Source organism: Scyliorhinus canicula, chromosome 3 (genome assembly GCF_902713615.1).
Source record: "Scyliorhinus canicula chromosome 3, sScyCan1.1, whole genome shotgun sequence".
In the NCBI taxonomy this organism is placed as follows: Eukaryota; Metazoa; Chordata; class Chondrichthyes; order Carcharhiniformes; family Scyliorhinidae; genus Scyliorhinus; species Scyliorhinus canicula.
This window is the reverse complement of record NC_052148.1, coordinates 21,833,358-21,855,137: the sequence shown is the minus strand read 5'-3', so window position 1 is coordinate 21,855,137 and position 21,780 is coordinate 21,833,358.

The window sequence follows — 21,780 nt, the reverse complement described above, 5'->3', positions numbered from 1 at the left end:
GTCAGACCATAAATAGATTTACGCTCCTTGACGCGTATCCCCTCCCCAGGATTGCAGACATGGACTCAGCCTCGTTCGCAGCCGCCTTCCCATTAAGAGTTCAGCTGGCGGTATGCCCGTTGTGGAATGCGGTGTGGTCCTGTAATCAAACAGCCAGCGTGAGAGCTTTGTGTCCGTTGACGCTGCCGGCTGCTCCTTAAGTCCTGCTTTAAGTGTCTGGACCACTCTCTCTGCCAGGCCGTTGGTCGCTGGATGGTAAGGGGCCGTTTTGATGTGACGGACTCCGTTTTCCTTCAGGAATTTTCCAAAATCCCCACTTGTGAATGCCGTTCCATTGTCCGACACCAATACCTCCGGAAGTCCATGTGTTGCAAACGAAGCCCTGAGCTTTTCAATTGTCGATGCTGTGCTTGCCGTGTTTACCCGGTGGACGTCCAACCATTTGGAGTGGGCATCCACTATCACCAAAAACATTGAGCCCATGAAAGGGCCGGCATGGTCAATATGCAGGCGGGTCCACGGTCCGCCTGGCTATTCCCACGGGTGCAATGGCGCTGCTGGTGGCACTCTTTGCCCCTGATGACACTCCTGGCACCGATGTACCAAGGCTGCTATGTCTGTGTCCAAACCTGGGCACCAAACGTAGCTGCGAGCTAGCATCTTCATAACATGGCATGATAACGAATCTCACAAATTCATATCTGCTCCACAACAACCAGTTTTCAAGGCAGATGACATACTGAATCAATACCGCAAGCACAGGAAACAGTCCAGGTCAGCCAACAAAAGTGATTCGACCATTCGAACACCTCTACTTGTTGGTTACTTAAACACAAGAACACTGATGACGTTCACAAAAAAATTACAATATCAACATCACCATATCAGCAGCAGAAGAAGGAAGAAACTCAACCGACTAAATTCATAAAGTTTGGACTCATAAATTTTTTTTAGTAAGATTTGGACTCATAAATATTAATTGGCTTTGTATAATCATCAATATCATCACAACTTGTACATATCATCAATTATCGACCTGTTTTGTCCAATTTTCTTTAACAAAGTACAGAAAATATGTAAAAAGAAAAAAGGGGAATGTAGTGATCTGCAACACTGTGTATACACAAGGGGTTAATGTAAATACACTACAACTAAATAACCACTAGAGGGAGCACTAGAGATGTATATAATAGACAAACAGAAAGTCAAGGGGCACTCTTCACAGGAAAGGCAGCCTTGAGCAGGACACAGACAACAACTCTCATGTAACAAATAGGATAAGTTCTGGAGAGAGAACAAACTCACACAATAAAGCATCTACTTCAACTGTAAGACTACGAGATTTATTCAGACACAAGGAATAATATATCGGCCCCCACCACAATCCAGGAGTTAAGATCTTTTTTAGGACTGGTTACAAACTACGGAAAGTTCATACAGAAAAGAGCTTCCATCTTGGACCCCCGACACCAATTACTAAAAACTTTACCGGAGATTTTGGCTTAAAAAGCCTCCTAAAACTCGAACACAAAAGACACAGAAGAAGAAGATGCCTGCCAACAATAGATCGAGGGGACAGCGAGAAATTAGAAGCAGCAGCGAACGAAAGGGGCAGGAACAATGGGCGGAACGGACAGGCGGCCACACGAGGTGAGGCAGAGACCCAGACGAGCCAGGAGGGGGGAAAGATTAGCAACGCGAATGGCGGAACAGGATACAACAGCCCCCCCACACACACACGCACACACAGGGGGACGGATGGAGGAGCATGTTAAAAAAGGAACTGAATGCCATGAAGGAAGCGATCAGGATGGTGCTCCATGTGGTGATAAAGGAGGTGACGTCGGAAGCGATAACCACCATATAACACACGATAGAAGGCCTGGGATGGAAGGTGGAGGTCCAGGAGAGGACAATCCTGGACCTGGAGAAAGCATCTATGGACCAGAGCGACAGGATTGTGGCTCGGGCGTTTTGTCGCCTGGATCTATTTTCCTGATCCTCCGCTTTCCCCTTTAGGCTTCCCTGGGCCATCACCAACCTGCTCACCTCACTTTCCAGAGCCACAATCCTGTCGCTCTGGCCCATAGATGCTTCTCTCAGTATGAAGAGGGGGAACAGGGCAAGGGGAGCGAGGGTAGGGAAAGCAGGCAAAGAGGTTGCTTGTCTTTATCAATCCCTTTGTTCCTTTTCTGTCCTGTGCTGCCTCCTTCCCCCCTGTCCCCCCCTGGTGTTCTCCCCTCCCTTCTGGCCAGGTGCTGCCTCCCCCTTACAGGTGCGCCGTGGGCTCCCTCACTCTGTCTTTCCGTTCTAGCCCTCATTGCCAGTATGGTGGCTCCCCTTCCAGTGCTGGTCTAGCCCGGGCCCTTTTTTACCCACCCCTCATCTCACCCCTTTGCCTGCTTTCCCTACCCTCGCTCCCCTTGCCCTGTTCCCCCTCTTCATACTGTGAATGGGCTAGGGTCTGGCAGATGGAATACATGTTGACAAATGTGAGGTTATCCATTTTGGTAGGAATAACAGCAAACGGGATTATTATTTAAACGACAAAATATTAAAGCATGCTGCTGTGCAGAGTGACCTGGGTGTGCTAGTGCATGGAGTCACAGAACGTTTGTTTACAGGTGCAACAGGTGATTAAGAAGGCAAATGGAATTTTGTCCTTCATTGCTAGAGGGATGGAGTTTAAGACTAGGGAGGTTATGCTGCAATTGTATAAGGTGTTAGTGAGGCCACACCTGGAGTATTGTGTTCAGTTTTGGTCTCCTTACTTGAGAAAGGACGTACTGGCGCTGGAGGGTGTGCAGAGGAGATTCACTAGGTTAATCCCAGAGCTGAAGGGGTTGGATTACGAGGAGAGGTTGAGTAGACTGGGACTGTACTCACTGGAATTTAGAAGGATAAGGGGGGATCTTATAGAAACATATAAAATTATGGAGGGAATAGATAGGATAGATGCAGGCAGGTTGTTTCCACTGGCGGGTGAAAGCAGAACTAAGGGGCATAGCCTCAAAATAAGGGGAAGTAGATTTAGGACTGAGTTTAGGAGGAACTTCTTCACCCAAAGGGTTGTGAATCTATGGAATTCCTTGCCCAGTGAAGCAGTTGAGGGACTGATCCCCATTATTGGAGAATCCCAGCCCTGGTGTCAGAGTATATGTTGATGATGTGACCATCTGGTCTAATACGCCAGAGAAATACTGTGATCGGCTCAAGAAAGTGCTCAATAGAGTTCATCACTACGGATTGAAACTAAATAGTGAAAAATGTCAATTTGAGATCCACAAACTGAGATTTGTAGGCGATATCATATTGCAGGAAGGAGTTTAACTGGATCAAGACAAAATCAATGCCATCAGTGAAATGTCAATACCAACTGACAAAAAAAGCAATTCTGCGAATGCACAGTGTGGTTAACTTTATGGGTAAATTTATTACTCCCAACCTATCCAGTAGAACAATGGCTCTGCACAATCTCATCTGAAAGAATGTTGACTTTAAATTGACACCTGAACACGTAGCTGAGTGGAAAGAATGGAAAACAGCTCTGACCACCGCTCCAGTGTTAATGTTTTACTCCTTGAAAAGGAGACAAAAATCTCCTCCGATGCCAACAAACAGAGCATAGGCGCAGTCCTACTTCAAAAAGATGACCATGGTCTGTGGAAACCTGTAGCACATGCATCTCGCTCGGACTCCAACAGAGCAACGCTATGCGCAAATAGAAAAAGAATGCCTTGGTCTAGTAACTGGTTTAACCAAATTTCATGATTATGTATATGGTTTACCACACTTTGGAGTTGAAACTGATCATAGAATTTCGGTTAGCATCATCAAGAAAGACCTTAACGAGATGTCCCCATGACTTCAGAGAATGATGATGAAGCTACGTAGATACGATTTCACACTAGTCTACACGCCAGGAAAACAGTTAGTTGTTGCTGATACATTATCAAGAGCTACAAATAAATGTTGATACCGTGGCATCAGAAATAGTACACATTGTGGAAGCACAAGCTTCATTTACTGCAGACATGCTACCAGGGTCTGACAACAAGCTACGTCTAATACGACCTCATCGTGTTCAACAGATTCCTACTTAAAGGAGACAGAATGGTCATTCCCTCCTGCCTACGGATAGATATCTTGGAACAGATACATGAAGGGCACCAAGGAATTGAAAAATGTCGCAGATAAACAAGACAATCTGTGTACTGACCTGGGATCAATAAGGATGTGGACAATCACGTGCAGGAATGCAGCATTTGTCAGATGCATCAATCCGCAAAATGTGAAGAAAGCTTTGAAGAAAATGAAGTAGTCACTTGCCCATGGTTGAAAGTTGGAATGGATCTCTTCTATTTCAATGGACATGAATTTTTAGTTATTATTGCCTACTATTCTAACTATCCTGAGATTATTACGCTCACAGATTCAACAACTCGATCTGGGGCTGTTTAGCACACTGGGCTAAATCGCTGGCTTTGAAAGCAGACCAAGCAGGCCAGCAGCACGGTTCGATTCCCATAACAGCCTCCCCGAACAGGCGCCGGAATGTGGCGACTAGGGGCTTTTTACAGTAACTTCATTGAAGTCTACTCGTGACAATAAGCGATTTTCATTTTTCATTTTCAGGTCAGTAATCAGAGCAGCAAAATCTTTATTCTGTCTACAAAATTATGAGGGGCAAAAACAGAGTGGATACTCCGAGGCTTTTTCCTAGGGTAGAGGGGTCAATTACTAGGGGGCATAGGTTTAAGGTGCGAGGGGCAAGGAGATGTACAAGGCAAGTTTTTTATACAGAGGGTAGTGGGTGCCTGGAACTTGCTGCCGGAGGAGGTGGCGAAGCAGGGACGATAGTGACATTTAAGGGGCATCTGGACAAATACATGAATAGGATGGGAATAGAGGGATACGGACCCAGAAAGTGTATAAGATTTTAGTTTAGACAGGCAGCATGGTCGGCACAGACTTGGAGGGCCGAAGGGCCTGTTCCTGTGCTGTACTTTTCTTTGTTCTTTGTTCTTGTTCTTTGACATGGAATTCCATTGAAAGTTATTTACGACAATGGTCCTTGCTTTACCACTGGGAATGGTCACAATTTGCGGAAAGTTATGATTTCCACCAAATAACGTCAAGTCCATTGCATCCCCAATCCGATGGGAAAGCTGAGAAAGGAGTTGAAATAGTTGAGAAGCTATTCAGCTTAGCACTAGATGACAACAAAGATTTCTCGTTAGCACTGTTAACATACAGAGCTACTCCATTGTCATCAGGTTTGTCACCCTCCCAGATGCTGATGGGAAGAAACATTTGTTTGACTCTACCAGAAATCACAATTCTGAATATGGATGAACAAGTACGACATGACAGAATGAGGTTACAAAAAAGAAAACTAAATACCGACTACAAAAGGCTTGCAAAACCTTTCCTGCCATTTCAAGAAGGAGATTATGTCAGAATACAGAATCCTGAGGTGGATGGTCACATGTTGCTGAGGTATTATGAGAGATAGCACCAAGATCATATTTGGCACAAATTGAACATGGCACAATGTTTTGAAGGAATCGAAGAGCATTATTGAAGATAAAGAATTACTTTCCACTTCAAACTCCTCATATGCTCCAGATGCCATATTCTACAACCTTGACTTTCCAAATCCTTCATTGTAAAGACGAAATCCAGAAAACATGGAAGACAACTTGAACACTTCAACATGTAGACTAAAAAGATCGATGAGAACAAGAAAGCCGCCGAATAGAGTGAATTTATAATGACAGGTTCAAAACTATTACTCTGTAATCACGGCTAATATTGAATGCAAAACATAATGATGCATTCTCATTAGTGATATATATACAGAATTTGTAACCTTTGTTCAAAGAGAGGGGGATGTGACATTATGGGAAATGTACAGAACTGTAAGGGTTAATGTTATGCCCAAATCAACCACTAGAGGGAGCTAGATGCAGAATTATATAAAGTATCGATGCTCAGCCTTCTGGGAGAGTGTTGAGATGAAGGCTGGAAGAAAGACTGTAGGAAAGCGAGTGTGAGTGAGAGCAGATCATAGTTATTGTATTAGTGTAGAGATTAGTGGAAATGAGTGCAGATTGTCTACTTATTGTCAATTGTTTATTGTGTAGAAGTAAGAGGTCGAATTCAATTAAGCAGTTTAAATCTTTAGCTTTGTTTAATACAAAAGCTAGTTTGTGAACACTACCTCGACCATCCTAGGATTTGAACCACAAAGAACACCACAAATGTGAAAGAGGGCATTGGCTCACTTCCAGCATTCGACCCAGTTGTGCCGCTGGTCGCAACGTTTGCTAATGTCTGTTGTCACCTTCATCCAAGCTTCCTTGATCTGGCAGGAGGGTCGTTACTTCCTGTCAATTAGGAGCAACCCCACTCCACCCATTCCTGGGTAGCCTGGAGAAGGACCTGGCAGGCATCGTTGAAGAATGGGGCCATCTTCTGTCTGTTGTGTCCCAAATTTTTTGACCTTGCTTTCTTCACTGAAAGCTGAAGATATTGGAGATGCTGGATACCCCTGTGGCCACTGATGCAAATAGAATCGACTCAATATAACATGAGAAGATGCTGGTTTTTCACTTTGACAGGGAGATTAGAAAAGCAGAATACTAAGTAAGTGAAGAAAGATTGCAGAACGTTAGGGTAGAGAGGGATCTGGGTGTCATTGTACCTGATACGACAAGTGAGCCAGGAAGGCAAAAAAAACTGTTTGCCTTTGTTGCAAGTGGACTAGAGTACAAAAGTAGGGAGGTTTTGCTACAATTGCACAGTGCATGGGTGAGACCACACTTGTGTACAGGTCTGCTGTCCTCACTTAAGGAGGGTTATACTTACATTGGGAGCAGTTCGCAGAGGGTTCACCAGGCCCATTCCTGAGATGAAGCGTTGTCTTATGAGGAAAGGTTGAGCAAGTTGGGCATGTAGTCACTGGAATTTAGAAGAATGAGAGATGGTCTTATTGAAACGTAAGATTTTGAGGGGGCTTGAGAGAGGTAGACACTGAGAGGATTTTTCAGCCCCACTGCGGCGGGATTTCCTGCAGCACAGGCAGCTCAGCATTGGTGGCCAGCAGGGTCTTCTGATTCCACTGAAGCCTATGGTTGCATGGCTCCTCTGCCCTGCTGCCAGGGAACTTGTGGTGGGCATCAAATTTGGTGGGGCCGATGTTCTGAACTGCCCAGCAACTCTTCTCAGCTGCAGTCAAGGAAACAGTGAGAAACCTCAGAACCATCACATCTAGGTCTGACTGCTGTTTCAAAATGGCGGCAGCTCTTTTGCTGTCATCGGCTGCTCGGATTTCCACCTCCGTTCCCACAGCCGTCACTTGTTTCATCAATAATTAGCGGGCTCACGCATGATGAGGATCAGCTGGCCACTTCAGCCCAAAGGGGCTCTGTCGCTCGCATTAGGTTCCAGTGATGGGACCCACATCACTGACGTAAAGGGTCAATGACTCTTCATCAATATGAATGCACGCACTCACAAATCAGGAGTAGGCCACTCTGCACTTCCAGCTTGCTCTGACATTCAGTAAGATCATGGCGGATCTGATTTTTGCCTCAACTTCACATTCCAGCCTATCCCCGAATAACCTTTCACCCTCTTGTTTATCAAAATTCTATCTACCCCTGCCTTAAACATTTTCAAGGACACTGCCTCAACTGCCTTTTGAGGAAAATGTAGTGTTGTTAATTTTTTATCTCTTGTTACTGATATTTTGAATCAAAAAAAGACCCAGAAAAGAATATATAAAATTGGAGAACAATATGTAAAGGAGATGAAAAATATGCCAGACAGTTTAAAAAACCAAAGTACCAAAAATGTATTTTGGCAGGTGCCGTTTTACTTGGTTTGACATGCATGATAATTGTGTTCATTTTTGCTTCCGTCGTAACAGCCATAAAAGGCATCATTGCTATTTTTGTAATGAGTTCAACAATTGGAAAAGCCATGACAAATGATATCTACCGTACTTCAAAATACATAATAGGACTTTCTTTGATTTGGGATATTGCATTCGTAGGGGCCAGTGTGATTGGACTTTGCAAAATAAGTAATTTTGTGGACAGAGAACAAGTAGTTGATTTTATAGAAAAATATAGAAAGAACAGGGAGAGTAATTGTAAAACATTGGTGGAAAATTTCAAATTTGAAAAATGGCTGAGAGGGCAAACCTAAGCTGTCGATGTTCTGAACCAATTGTCGCAAATTAAATGTTTCTTATTCCTTGTTGGCTATTTTTACTTTAAACTTTCCAAATTTAGTTTTGAATTCTGATCAGAGGGGGGCTGGGATTCTCCGTTTGGGAGACTATGGGCGGGATTCCCCGTTTGCCGATGCCGGTTTTGTAATCGGAGAATCTCTTTTTACGATGGAATTGGAGCCAGTGCCTGTTTTTGGTGCTCTGCCCCCTCCAAATCGATGTCATCGAGGAGCATGCCATGCGCCTTTGTGACGGCCTCAGGACGGTATGTGAAGGCCCTCTCCTGATGCTCCGCCCCCGATGGGCCGAGTTCCCGACAGCGCGGTGCACATATATTCTCAGTTTTAATGAATCCGGCGTGGCAGCTGCGGACTATATCCAGCACCATCACAGTCGGGGGAGGAGCCGTGCCGCTCTACGGGCGGGCTTCGGAGAGGGCTGGGGGCACTGGTGGGCACTATCTGACAGGTCGGGTCCACGCCCAGCTGGCGCCATGTTGTACAGAGCAACCGGCTGCAGGTCCTCGCCGTGTGCATTAGCAGTCACGGACCCGGTATTTCTCACACCGTTTATTTTGTGAAGGCCATGTGTTTTATGTGGTGCGGCTGCTAGCCCCTTACCAGTCTGAGGGTTGGTGCTGGGGCCTCAACGATTTCTTTTCATCGTAAAACTAGACACTTCCTCCGGACATAGCCTCAAAATCGGAGAATCCAGCCCCATGCTCTCCTGCCAGAGATGAATGGCACTTGATTTGAACTCAAGCTAGAGGGCAAATCTGGAAGCGAGTACCAGTCCTTTGTCATGTAAATCTATGTACTAACCGCAATGTTTATGAACATCAAGCTATGATTGACAGCTCCTGGGCCACATCAAAGAGAGTTAAGTGCTTTCTGTTAGTTTCAAAGCTGACTAATTCAAAGCAACTCAAGTGTAAAGGGTGATGAATGAAACAATGCAGACAGCTGGGTGTGTGTGGAAGCTGTCAATCACAGCCTAGGGATTGCAATTTCACAGAGACGTGAATGAATGGCTTGCGAATCAAACATCTGAGAGAGTTTCAACCCAGTTGACTGGTTTCCTCTTTCCAGTAATTGGCAGAAGCTGCTTCCTGTGCGTGAGTCAGAAGATATATTGCCCAGGTGAGTTTAAAGCAGTGATTCTTTTTCAATGCCTCTGCCTGGACTGCTCTCTAGCTTCCAGGTAGGGCTCTCCCTTCTAGAGGGCTTCCAGGCAGGCATCTTTCTTCTGGGTGGCTTCCAAACAGGGTTCTTTCTTCTCGGGAGGTGGTCTCTGGTGAGGCTCTCCTTAATTAGGGGGTCCCTGATGGGGGTCTGTTTAATTTGAGGATCCCTGTCAGGGGTCTCTTTAATTGGGGGTCTCTAGGAGAAGTCTGTTTAATTAGAGGCTCTCTGTTGGAAGAGCGCAGTGCGGGTGGGGTCTGGTCGAGGTGAGGTGGGCAGGTCTTGCATTGTGGGGGGGAGGATAACCCTCCAATAGCCCTTTGGGACAACCCCTTTAAAGAGTTACCCCCTTGGCCCAAGGCAAGGTCCACCACATCAGGACCACGTTTGTCAGGACCTGCGCCAATTTTTATCCATGTTATTCCCGCCCAGAGGACATTCTTCTCGTGTTTGTGTGGGTTCGCCCCACAACCCAAAGATGTGCAAGGTAGGTGGATTGAACACGCTAAATTGCCCCCTAATTGGAAAAAAAATGAATTGGGTACACTAAATTAAACAAAAAAAAAATATATATATATGTTTTTTTAAATAAATTTTGAGTAACCAAAGATTTCTTTGCAATTAACGGGCAATTTAGTGTGGCCAATCCACCTTGCACATCTTTGGGTTGTGGGGGCGAAACCCACACAAACACGGGGAGAATGTGCAAACTCTACACAGACAGTGACCCAGGGCCGAGATTCGAACCCAGGCCCTCAGCTCCGTGGGCAGCAGTCCTAACTACTGCGCCACCATGCCGCCCATTTCAGACTCGTCTGTGGCCTACTAAATGTACATATGTCTGAGGGGAGAAATTGGTTATCACCCAGGTGTGTGCCGAAATAGGTCAGCCCGAGGACGAGTCGAAAATGGTTCTTTCATGACACTGAAAGAGATCAAGGCATCAATTGGACAGTTCAATGCATGTTTGGTTGCAGCAGCAACAGCAGTCAGAAGGGTCCTCGTGGACAGACTGAAAGGTAAACTGGTGGATGAGGGGAGCGGGGAATGGGATCTTGTGGGCCAGCAGTGCAGACCCCCAGCATTGCCGAGGAGGCAGGGGGAGCACTGAACCTACCCCTGCCTTCACACTCAGGGAAGTGAATAAAACATTAATCAAACCATGACGGCATCCAGTAGTTGTTTAAAAATCATTGGTCATGTTGCGATAAGCCCAGAATTTCTTTGGCCATTTTCAGATCCTGCAACAGGATTTAGGTTCCACGCTTAAATGGGCGAACATCTTTAAAGGTGCTCAATCCAATTACATAGGCATGGGTCATAGCATCCATTTTATCCAATAAAAATGAAGATTATTCATATTGATTTCTCTCTCTGATTTATGACCGTATTGTATAAACTTTCTCCTAAATTGCATGTTGTTATATTTGACTGCAATGTGATGGGTCCTAATACACTAGTACAGCCTGTACTAAGACAATTCCTGCACCATTAGACTGTATATGGAGATGTTTGATACTTATATGTAAAACTGTATCAATATTTGTATTGTGTGCATCATTTTCTATGAGTTTTAATTACAACCCACATACATGGGCATCAGAGCTGGTAGATTTTAAGATGTTGAGCAAGTAAGAAGATTTAGTCAACCCTTTTTAAAAAATATATTTTCACTGCTTTGCTTTGCTGAACCCTACATTCAGTTGTTTCCTTTGACCTCAGCAGCATCAATGGCTTCATTGGGATTTCCAGTGGGGATTTCCTGTCGCCTATGGCAACAAGAAGAGCAAGAGAGCCACCAGAGGGTAGCGTCGGGAATGATCCCGTTATCTAACAGTACTCTGTTGTGTTCTCGGGCCCTGGCGTGGGATGCCCCCTGAGGCGGTACTTAGCGTCATTTCCTGCACTGAGGCGCTCCGATGAACATGGCTCCTCAGTGCAGGAGGCGATCAGGGAGCCATTTTTTAAACCTTTAAATGACCCAATTCATTTTTTTCCAATTAAGGGGCAGTTTAGCGTGGCCAATCCACCTACCCTGCACATCTTTGGGTTGTGGGGGTGAAACCCACGCAGACACGGGGAAAATGTACAAACTCCACACGGACAATGACCCGGGGACGATTTTGAACACAGGTCCTTGACTCCATGAGGCAGCAGTGCTAACCACTGTGCCACCGCGCTGCCCAGGGAACCATTTTTAAATGGTGTCCTGATCTCTGGATTCCCGATGCAAAATAGTGAATGTGCCATTGCTAATAAAGAGGAAAACAAACCTTCCTGTTTATGGATGGACGATGAGAGGAGAAATGCGTGCTGTTTAAATTAACAACCCTCTGTTCGTAGCAATCGTAAATTTTATGAACTTTATTCAAGGAAAAAGATACATGTAAAAACTTATATCAGCCGGATTCTCCGTTCCTGAGACTTAAGTGTCGACGGCGGGGCAGGATTTGTGGACTTCTACGACAGCAAAACTGGTGCCGTACCTGGACCGATTCAGCGACCGTTAAGGGGCTAGCACTGGCGCCACGTGGAACACAATTTATTCCAATGGGAAACGGTGCCGGATTCGCCAGATTCATGATTGACACTCAGGAGGCTGAGAAGCTGCAGCCGGAAATACACACTTCACTCCCCACACACACCATCCCAGCCAACAAGATGGCAGGGAGGAGAGAAGCCCCGAGGTTCGCAGATGCAGATGCCATGGAGGAGATGCAGGTGACGTTGCACCCCGGGAAGGAGGCTGCCAGCCACCACTCTTCGCCGGGCCTGGATTCAGGAGGCAGAGATGGTCGGTGCCGTGGGCAACACCGTCAGGACCAGCCTGCAGTGCCAGAAATAAACTGCACAACCTCCTCAGGGCGGCCAGGGTGAGGAGGCAGCACTGTGCCCCTGGCACCAACCCCCATCCCACACACCCGTAACCCCCCCCCACACACTGCACCACAGGCCGGCACCCATACCAATTGCCATGGCGGGAGCGGGAGCAGACTGGAGGGGGACAGCAACACCTGTGGCTCCCTCACCGCAGCAGGGCAAAGGGCCCTGGACATGGTCGGCGGGCTCGAGGAAAGGGAGGTCGCTGGGGTGGAGGTCCACACGGGCCGAGGAAGTGAGACCCCTCTGAGTTGCTATTCCCCAGGGTATATGTGTCACCCCCCTCCACCATCACACCCACCAGCAACCCCACACCCATCAACGGCCTCATACCTACATCACCCCCACACCACCCTGACATCCACCCTCATACCCACACTATCCTCACCTCACCACCAACCCCCCTGCACACCCCACCCCCCTCCCAAACATACTCCCCCTTCCCAACACACTCTCATCACCCCATTCCCCCTCCACCGGCCTCCAATGCAGTCATGGGTCTTGTAAGAGCTGCTGGTGACGGGGGGACTCCTTCTGGTGTTCCCCGACCCCAACCAACGCCACAGCCCCAGGTGCCGAACAGCTGCGAGGACGACACCAAGGTGGTTGGGAGCTATCGACCCGAATCCCAGGACATCACGGAGCCCAAGTCCGGGAATGACATTGACCTCCCAGCACAGCCATCTCCAACACCCTCCACCATAGAATCATAGAATTTACAGTGCAGAAGGAGGGCATTCGGCCCATCGGGTCTGCACTGGCCCTTACAAAGATCACCCTACTCACGCCCAGGTATTTACCCTATCCCCGTAACCTAGCAATCCCCACTTAACCTTTTAGGACACTAAGGGGCAATTTAGCATGGCCTATCCACCTAACCCACACATCTTTGGACCGTGGGAGGAAACTGGAGCACCGTGGAGGATGTGCAGACTCTGCACAGACAGGGACCCAGTCGGGAATCGAACCTGGGACCCTGGAGCTGCAAAGCAATTGTGCTAACAACTATGCTACCATCCCAAAGACACTCACCTCGGCCAGGCACTTTAATGAAGAGGCATCCTGCAACACTAATTGGTGCGCACCACACACATGCTCCAATACAACTGGTGGAGGTAGGAACTCCTAATGGGGCGGGCTGTCGAAAGGCAGGTCGACCCCAGGAACTTGCTGCCGTCCAGAAGGGTCTGGGCGTGCACTGGGCACGCTGAGGGAGGAGGGAGTGATGTATTTGTCAAGATGCCCCTTAAACGTCACTATCGTCACTGCTTCCACCACCTCCTCCAGCAGCGAGTTCCAGGCACCCACTACCCTCTGTGTAAAAAACTTGCCTCGTACATCTCCCTGGGAAAAAGCCTCTGACTATCCACTCTGTCTATGCCCCTCATAATTTTGTAGACCTCTACAGGTCGCCCTCAACCTCCTTCGTTCCAGTGAGAACAAACCAAGTTTATTCATCTTCTACTCATAGCGAATGCCTTCCATACCAGGCAACATCCTGGTAAATCTCTGCCACCCTCTCTAAAGCCTCCACATGCTTTTGGTAGTGTGACGACCAGAATTAAACACAATACTCCAAGTCTGGCCTAACTAAACAGCTGCAACATGACTTGCCAATTTTTATACTCAATGCCCCGGCCAATGAAGGCCAGTATGCCGTATGCCCTCTTGCCTACCTTCTCCACCTGTGTTGCCCCTTTCAGTGACCTGTGGACCTGTATACCTAGATCTTTCTGACTGTCAATACTCTTGAGGGTTCTACCATTCACTGTATATTCCCTACCGGTATTAGACATTCCAAAATGCATTACCTCACATTTGTCTGGATTAAACTCCATCTGCCATCTCTCCACCCAAGTCTCCAAACAATCTAAATCCTGCTGTATCCTTTGACAGTCCTCAACGCTATCTGCTATTCCACCAACCTTTGTGTCGTCCGCAAGCTTACTAATCAGTCCAGTTACATTTTCCTCCAAATCATTTATACTATGAACAGCAAAGGTCCCAACACTGAACCCTGCGGAACACGACTAGTCATAGCCCTCCAATCAGAAAAGCACCCTTCCATTGCTACTCTCTGCCTTCTATGTCCTAGATGTGTCCATCTTGCCAGCTCACCTCCGATCCCGTGTGACTTCACCTTTTGTACCAGTCTGCCATGAGGGACCTTGTCAAAGGCCTTACTGAAGTCCATATAGATAACATCCACTGCCCTACCTGCATCAATCATCTTTGTGACCTGCTCGAAAAACTCTATCAAGTTAGTGAGACATGACCTGCCCTTCACAAAATCATGCTGCCTCTCGCTAATACGTCCACTTGCTTCCAAATGGGAGTAGATCCTGTCTCGAAGAATTCTCTCCAGTAATTTCTCTACCACTGACGTAAGGCTCACTGACCTGTAGTTCCCTGGATTATCCTTGCTACCCTTCTTAAAGAAAAAAACAACATTGGCTATTCTCCAGTCCTCCCGGACATCACCTGAAGATAGCGAGGTTTCCAAAGGTTTCTGTCAAGGCCTCAGCAATTTCCTCTCTTGCCTCCTTCAGTATTCTGGGGTAGATCCCATCAGGCCCTGGGGTCTTATCCACCTCAATATTTTTCAAGGCATCCAACACCTCGTCTTTTGGATCTCATGTGGCCCAGGCTATCTACACACACTTCTCCAGACTCAACATCCACTAATTCCTTCTCCTTGGTGAATACTGATGCAAAGTATTCATTTAGTACCTCACCCATTTCCTCTGGCTCTACACATAGATTCCCTCTCCTGCCTTTTAGTGCGCCAACCCTTTCCCTGGCTACCCTCTTGTTTTTATGTGTGTGTAAAAAGACTTGAGATTTTCCTGAACCCTATTTTCTAATGACTTTTTGTGACCCCTTTTAGCCCTTCTGACTCCTTGCTTAAGTTCCTTCCTACTTTCCTTATATTCCACACAGGCTTCATCTGTTCCCAGCCTTCTAGCCCTGAAAAATCCCTGCTTTTTCTTTTGACGAGACCTACAATATCTCTCGTTGTCCAAGGTTCCCAAAATTTGCCATATTTATCCTTCTTCCTCACAGGAACATGCCGGACCTGAATTCCTTTCAATTGACATTTGAAAGCCTCCCACATGTCAGATATTGATTTACCCTCAAACATCTTGCCCCCAATCTAGGTTCTTCAGTTCCTGCCTAATATTGTATAATTAGCCTTCCCCCAATTTAGCACATTCACCCGAGGACCACACCTATCCTTGGCCACCAGCACTTTAACAACTTACTAATTGTGGTCACTGTTCCTGAACATGCTCCCCCTACTGAAACTTCTATCACCTGACCGGGCTCATTCCCCAATACCAGGACCAGTACAGCTCCTTCCCTAGTTGGACTATCTACATATTGTTTTAAGAATCCCTCCTGGATGCTCCTTACAACTCTGCCCCGTCCAAGCCCCTAGCACTAAGTGAGTCCCAGTCAATATTGGGGAAGTTAAAGTCTCCCATCACAACAACCCTGTTGCTTTTACTCCTTTCCAAAATCTGTCTCCCTATCTGCTTCTCTATCTCCCGCTGGCTGTTGGGAGGCCTGTAGTAAACACCCAACATTGTGACTGCACCCTTCTTATTCCTGATATCTACCCATATAGCCTCGCTGCTCTCTGAGGTGTCCTCATTCAGTATAGCTGTGATATTCTCCCTAACCAGTAGCGCAACTCCGCCACCCCTTTTACATCCCCTCTATCCAGCCTGAAACATCTAAGTTCTGGAGCGTTTAGCTGCCAATCCTGTCCTTCCCTCAACCCGGTCTCTGTAATGGCAACAACATCATAGTTCCAAGTACTAATCCAAGTTCTAAGTTCATCTGCCTTACCTGTTATACTTCTTGCATTAAAACATATGCACTTCAGGCCACCAGTCCCGCTGTTTTCAGCAACATCTCCCTATCTGCTCTTCCTCAGAGCCATACTGGCCCTATTCCCTAGTTCTATGTAGCAAGAAGGCATACGACATGCTTGTCATCATTGGCCGGGGCATTGAGTATAAGAATGGCAAGTCATGTTACAGCTTGTAGAACCTTCGTTAGGCCACAATTGGAGTATTGTGTTCAATTCTGGTTGCCACACTACCAGAAGGATGTGGAGGCTTCAGAGAGGTTTACCAGGATGTTGCCTGGTATGGAGAGCATTAGCTATGAGGAGCGGTTGAACAAACTCGTTTTGTTCTCACTGGAACGACGGAGGTAGAGGGGCGACCTGATAGAGGTCTACAAAATTATGAGGGGCACAGACAGAGTGGATAGTCAGAGGCTTTTTCCCAGGGTAGAGGGGTCAATTACTAGGGGGGCATATGTTTAATGTGCGAGGGGCAAGGTTTAGAGATGTACGAGGCAAGTTTTTTACACAGAGGGTAGTGGGTGCCTGGAACTCTCTGTCAGAGGAGGTGGTGGAAGCAGGGACGATAATGACGTTCAAGGGGCATCTGGCAAATATATGAATAGGATGGGAATAGAGGGATACGGACCCATGAAGTGCAGAAGGTTTTAGTTTAGACGGGCAGCATGGTCGGCACAGGCTTGGAGGGCCGAAGGCCTGTTCCTGTGCTTTATTCTCCTTCAATTTTTTTCACCTTCTGACCTATTGCTCCAGTACCAGCCCCCTAAAATGGGTGTATTGTGCCGACTGGGTATACAGGGCCTCCGTGATGGCGCGGGTGCACCTATGCACCGAGTTCTGTGAGATAGTGGATAGGTCCCCACTTGGCGCTTGGCATAAATGTTCAAGGAGACCTCCCGTCACCACCCGCACTAACCACCCCGCCCCCCCCCCCCCCCACCCGTCCCCCTCCAGCCAGCCCGGCCAGTGTCAGGACCCACAGTTGCGCCTCTCCGTGTCCTACTTCCTGCCTCTCTCTCATCAGCCACGGCGTCTGTTTCCGATTTTTAAAAGCACAAGTGAACCTCGCCGCCGGAATTCCTCCCAGTGAAGGTGGAGAATCGTGGCGGCCATGGAGAATACCGGGCCAGGCCACTATTATATGCAAACGGCGTTTACTTCGTGCAGAGTAGAAACGCAGTGACGTCACTGTGGAGACATCAGAGAATTGTGATTTGGTGTGAATCCTGCGCCGGCCATGATTTCACCCTCAAATCCGATTCTCTGCTCAATCACCCTTCCCAATTTCGGCCTCGGCTGACGGAGAATCCCACCCAATGATTTTTTACTTCATGCGGTGATCCGTCTATAGAAGCGTCGCACTTTCAGAACTCCTTTGACATAAATTCTTTTGGAATTCTGCCTCAGAAGTATTCAATGCTCAGCAAGCAAAGAAACTCCTCAGCAGCTTTGCTTTTAGCCCCCAAAGTTGGGCTTCTTCCAATTAACATTTGGTCCTCCCTGTTGCTAATTTCAAACCAGCTAAATTAACAACAGTTTCCAATTGCATATGCCACCTGTCTATTACCTCAGTCAAACAATAAGACTGTTTCATACTTTTTATCTGATTTTATACAATTTTGTATTCATAAAGTTTCAATTAATGTTTATTGGAGCACAATTGTTTCCAAGGTCATGGTACAGTTCTCCAGGCTTATTAAAGCACATCTGAACTAAATCATGCATTCTTTTCATCGACAGAGTTACAATTAATTAGTGACTTTAACAAGCTCACGGCGAAAAGTTTCAAATAAAAAAGTATTTTTAATATATTGATACAGCATTAATTTATTAACTGTAACTCGATTAAGGCTTACTTGCTCAATTATCTATTTCTGACTGGTGACTATCTTTTTCCTAACACATTTGACTACGACAAGACAGAATGCAGAATGTGCAAATGGCTTATTTAGCTCCATGTTAGTATAATTTGTCATTCTGTGACAGTAGAGATGAATTCATAGAATTTACAGTGCAGAAGGAGGCCATTCGGTCCATCGAGTCTGTGCCAGCCTTTGGAAAGAGCACCCTACCTAAAACCACACCTGCACTCTATCCCCGGTAACCCAGTAACCACAATCAACGTTTTTGGATGCTAAGGGCAATTTAGCATGGCCAATCCACCTAACGTGCACATCTTTGGACTGTGGGAGGAAACCAGAGCAACCGGAGGAAACCCATGCCCACACGGGGAGAAAGTGCAAACTCCGTACAGACAGTGACCCAGCCGGGAATCGAACCTGGGACCCTGGAGCTGTGGAGCATCTGTGCTAACCACTGTGCTACCGTGCCGCCCACAACTAAAACTGCAGAGTAAATTCTACATTGATAATCAGACTGAATTAAAATCTCATCATCCAGGACTACATACACTGGCAATGAAGTGTTTCTAATAGCTACTGAAGTCTGATTGTTCACTACAGCTTTTGATTATATTTTTCATATTCCTCCACTTCCTGCTCCATATTTGTAGCTGCTTTTCGTATCTCAGTGGCAATTTTTGTCCTACTTCCTGCTGCAAGGTCCTTTGCATCTGTCACGAGGGAACAGATATCCCACACTATGAAGGCTCCTGACAGAATTCCTGAAAGACTCTTGAATATCCTTAAACTGTTTCTGGTCACTGCTGCAGCCACTGAACTCAAACCTTTAATGAGATTCACAATTACAACATCTTTTTCTAAATCTGCCTTATTCTTTTCAATCCATGATTCAATTGTCCGTAAAGCATCTGACATGATTTTGCTGTCTTCTTGATATTCTTGCACAATTTTAATTACTTCTTTTTGTTTGTCCTTTTGTTTAACGGAATCAGTAACAGAGGCGGCAACGTTAGTGGCACCACCAGCTACACTCGGTGCTATTCCTGCCTCAACGAGGGCGAAAGGAGGCACCTGCTGTGAAGGGAGCAGCGATTAATCCACCAATGCTCAGAAGTCCTCCTGCAATTCCTACAGAAGAGCCTGTGAGATTCGCAATGTTGACATTTCTGTGACAGTTGTCGATATTGTCTGCAATCTCTCGTAGCTTCTTGATGTAGCCCTTCGTGTTTGATTTAAAGTGAGTAAACGTATTTTGAAATTCCTGGACAACCGTAGACAGTACACTTTCTCTGTTAGATATGAAAAAAGAATTGTATCTTAAACATATTTTGGGGCATCACAAACACTGGCTTTTCACAGTAACTTCTTTTGAAACCTACTTGTGACAATAAGCGATTTTCATTTCATTTCATTTCACTGGCGTAGCACAAATGCACATCAAACACAAATCATCTGCACCTTCCCTCATTAAACATTTTGCCATTTGACTTTCTACATTATGTAGGGGAAGGGTCGGCAGCAGCAGCTAATGGGGTCAGCCACTTTTCAATTATTCCTGCTGAACACTTCTGGCATTTACCAATCTATCTGATTTCCTCTCAGCAATTTAGCCATTTTCTTTAGCCCCCGAGAACATCCTTAACTAATTTTCACTTCGGCTGCTTATAAACGCTTACTGCTCTTTCTGAGAAAATGGTTATCGATGCTTGGAAATATGTAACTAATAAACCAATGTTGTTCAGATACATTTGGATGTTGTTCTACAGAGCATTGACAAACACTTTATGAATCAATGTGTGGACCCGGTCTGCTTGTAGCTGCAACTTTTAACCAGAGATTTGCCAAACATAGCCAGTCTGGGAGTTGCTGAATCTAGTTGCTTCCCCAGTAGGACAGGAATATAGCAAACTCTAGTATCAACCTTCAATTTCCTGATCAGAGATTCCTTCAGGAGTTTGATAACAGGTTATGTCTCCAGGTTATGTGATTAGCACAGTTGCTTCGCAGCGCCAGGGTCCCAGGTTCGATTCCCCGCTGTGTCACTGTCTGTGTGGAGTCTGCACGTTCTCCTTGTGTCTGTGTGGGTTTCATCCGGGTGCTCCGGTTTCCTCCCACAGTCCAAAGATGTGCAGGTTAGGTGGATTAGCCATGCTAAATTGCTCTGTGTGCCCAAAAAGGGTTGGGTAGGGTTACTGGTCATGGGGTTGCAGGGCTAGTGTGGAGGCGTGGGCTTAAATGGTGTGGTGATATAACCACTGTAGTTATGTGTACTTGCAGTAGGGGGATGTATGCCTGTACCTGTAATACAGGTTCCTCCGGTAAGCCCCTGCCGGCTAGCTCCGCCCACAGGGAGCTTGTGTATAAATATGCATGTGAGCCACTCAGACCTTTAGTTTACAGTTGCAGATGGAGGGACAGCATCGTACAACAATAAAGCCTCTATTGTACCAGTCTCTCGGCTTTGAGTATAATTGTTAGCGCTGCAAATGGGGTGCTCTTTCCAAGGGCCGGTGCAGACTCAATGGGTCAAATGGCCTCCTTCTGCACTGTGAATTCTATGATCTTCTCAAGCAGGGAATCAGTCCCGCCTACAAGTGATTCTAGGTCACGCCCCATGGTGCAATAAGGAGAGGAGTTTATTCCAGGCACAGCAAGGATGAATGGGTGTCGTCACCTCACCACATCTCTCTCAATCATCGTCTAAAACTCTTCTGATCTGGACCTCTGCTACCACTCTCAATCATATTTTCAATCCGTCATCTCATTCAATGTGCAATCATAACAGCACACTGAAATACATCTTTTGCTTATTCCAAAGAGAATCACCTCTTAATTTCCTCTTGTTACACCACTGTGGTGGTCTTTGTGAGGAGTTCCCAGGATGGAAAGCATAGTGATCACAAAGACACACAAACCTCCTTTAAAGAACTAAACTAAGTTTATTAACACTACTAAATTTGAGTTTGACACATTCGAAATAGCAGACATATATATCAGAATTAAACTACACTCACTCACACTATCTCTATCTACTAACTATAACTGTAGTATCTTAACTAACTCTGTAATACAGTTTGAATTTTGTCGCCTTCAGCTGTATTCTAATCTCATTTTACTACCACCTTCTCTATCATCTTCTGCAACCTTTATCTGTCCCACAAGGCTCAGCACCATCCCTTATCTACTTATGGGACTATCTGCCTCTAGTGGCTCTCTGTATAAATTTCATTAACACTTGCATTGCCTTCATGTATAATAGCACAATCGCTGCACACTATTATCAGGCAGAACTGAACGTGGGGGTCCTGTGGGAGGCAGTAGAAGCAAATAATTCTGTTCCCTCCCGAACTCCAACTCCCCTCAATCACTGCCAGTCCAATTAATGGCTGACCATCAGGAAGTAGGCCAGCAGAGAGGCCCAGAACGGGAGCTGGCACGCTCAAGGATGGAAGATGCTACCAGTAGGAGAGTTAAAATAATGGCAGCAGTGTTAGTCTACACAAATGAAGGGACTGAGGAGAAGGCCAAAGGGAATAAAAAGTCAACAAATGAAAGTTGCACTCAAGGGGGCAGCAATGATCCTGTCAGCCCCATTTGAACTGAGTTAGAATGAGAAGCTCAAGGGATTACAGGGAGCCAAACTCCTGATAAGGAGGTTCGGCCTAGGACACTACCTCGATGAACGCCTTCAGTGGTGTCATGGGGCATGATTTGATTGACTTCAACAACTACAACCATCATCAT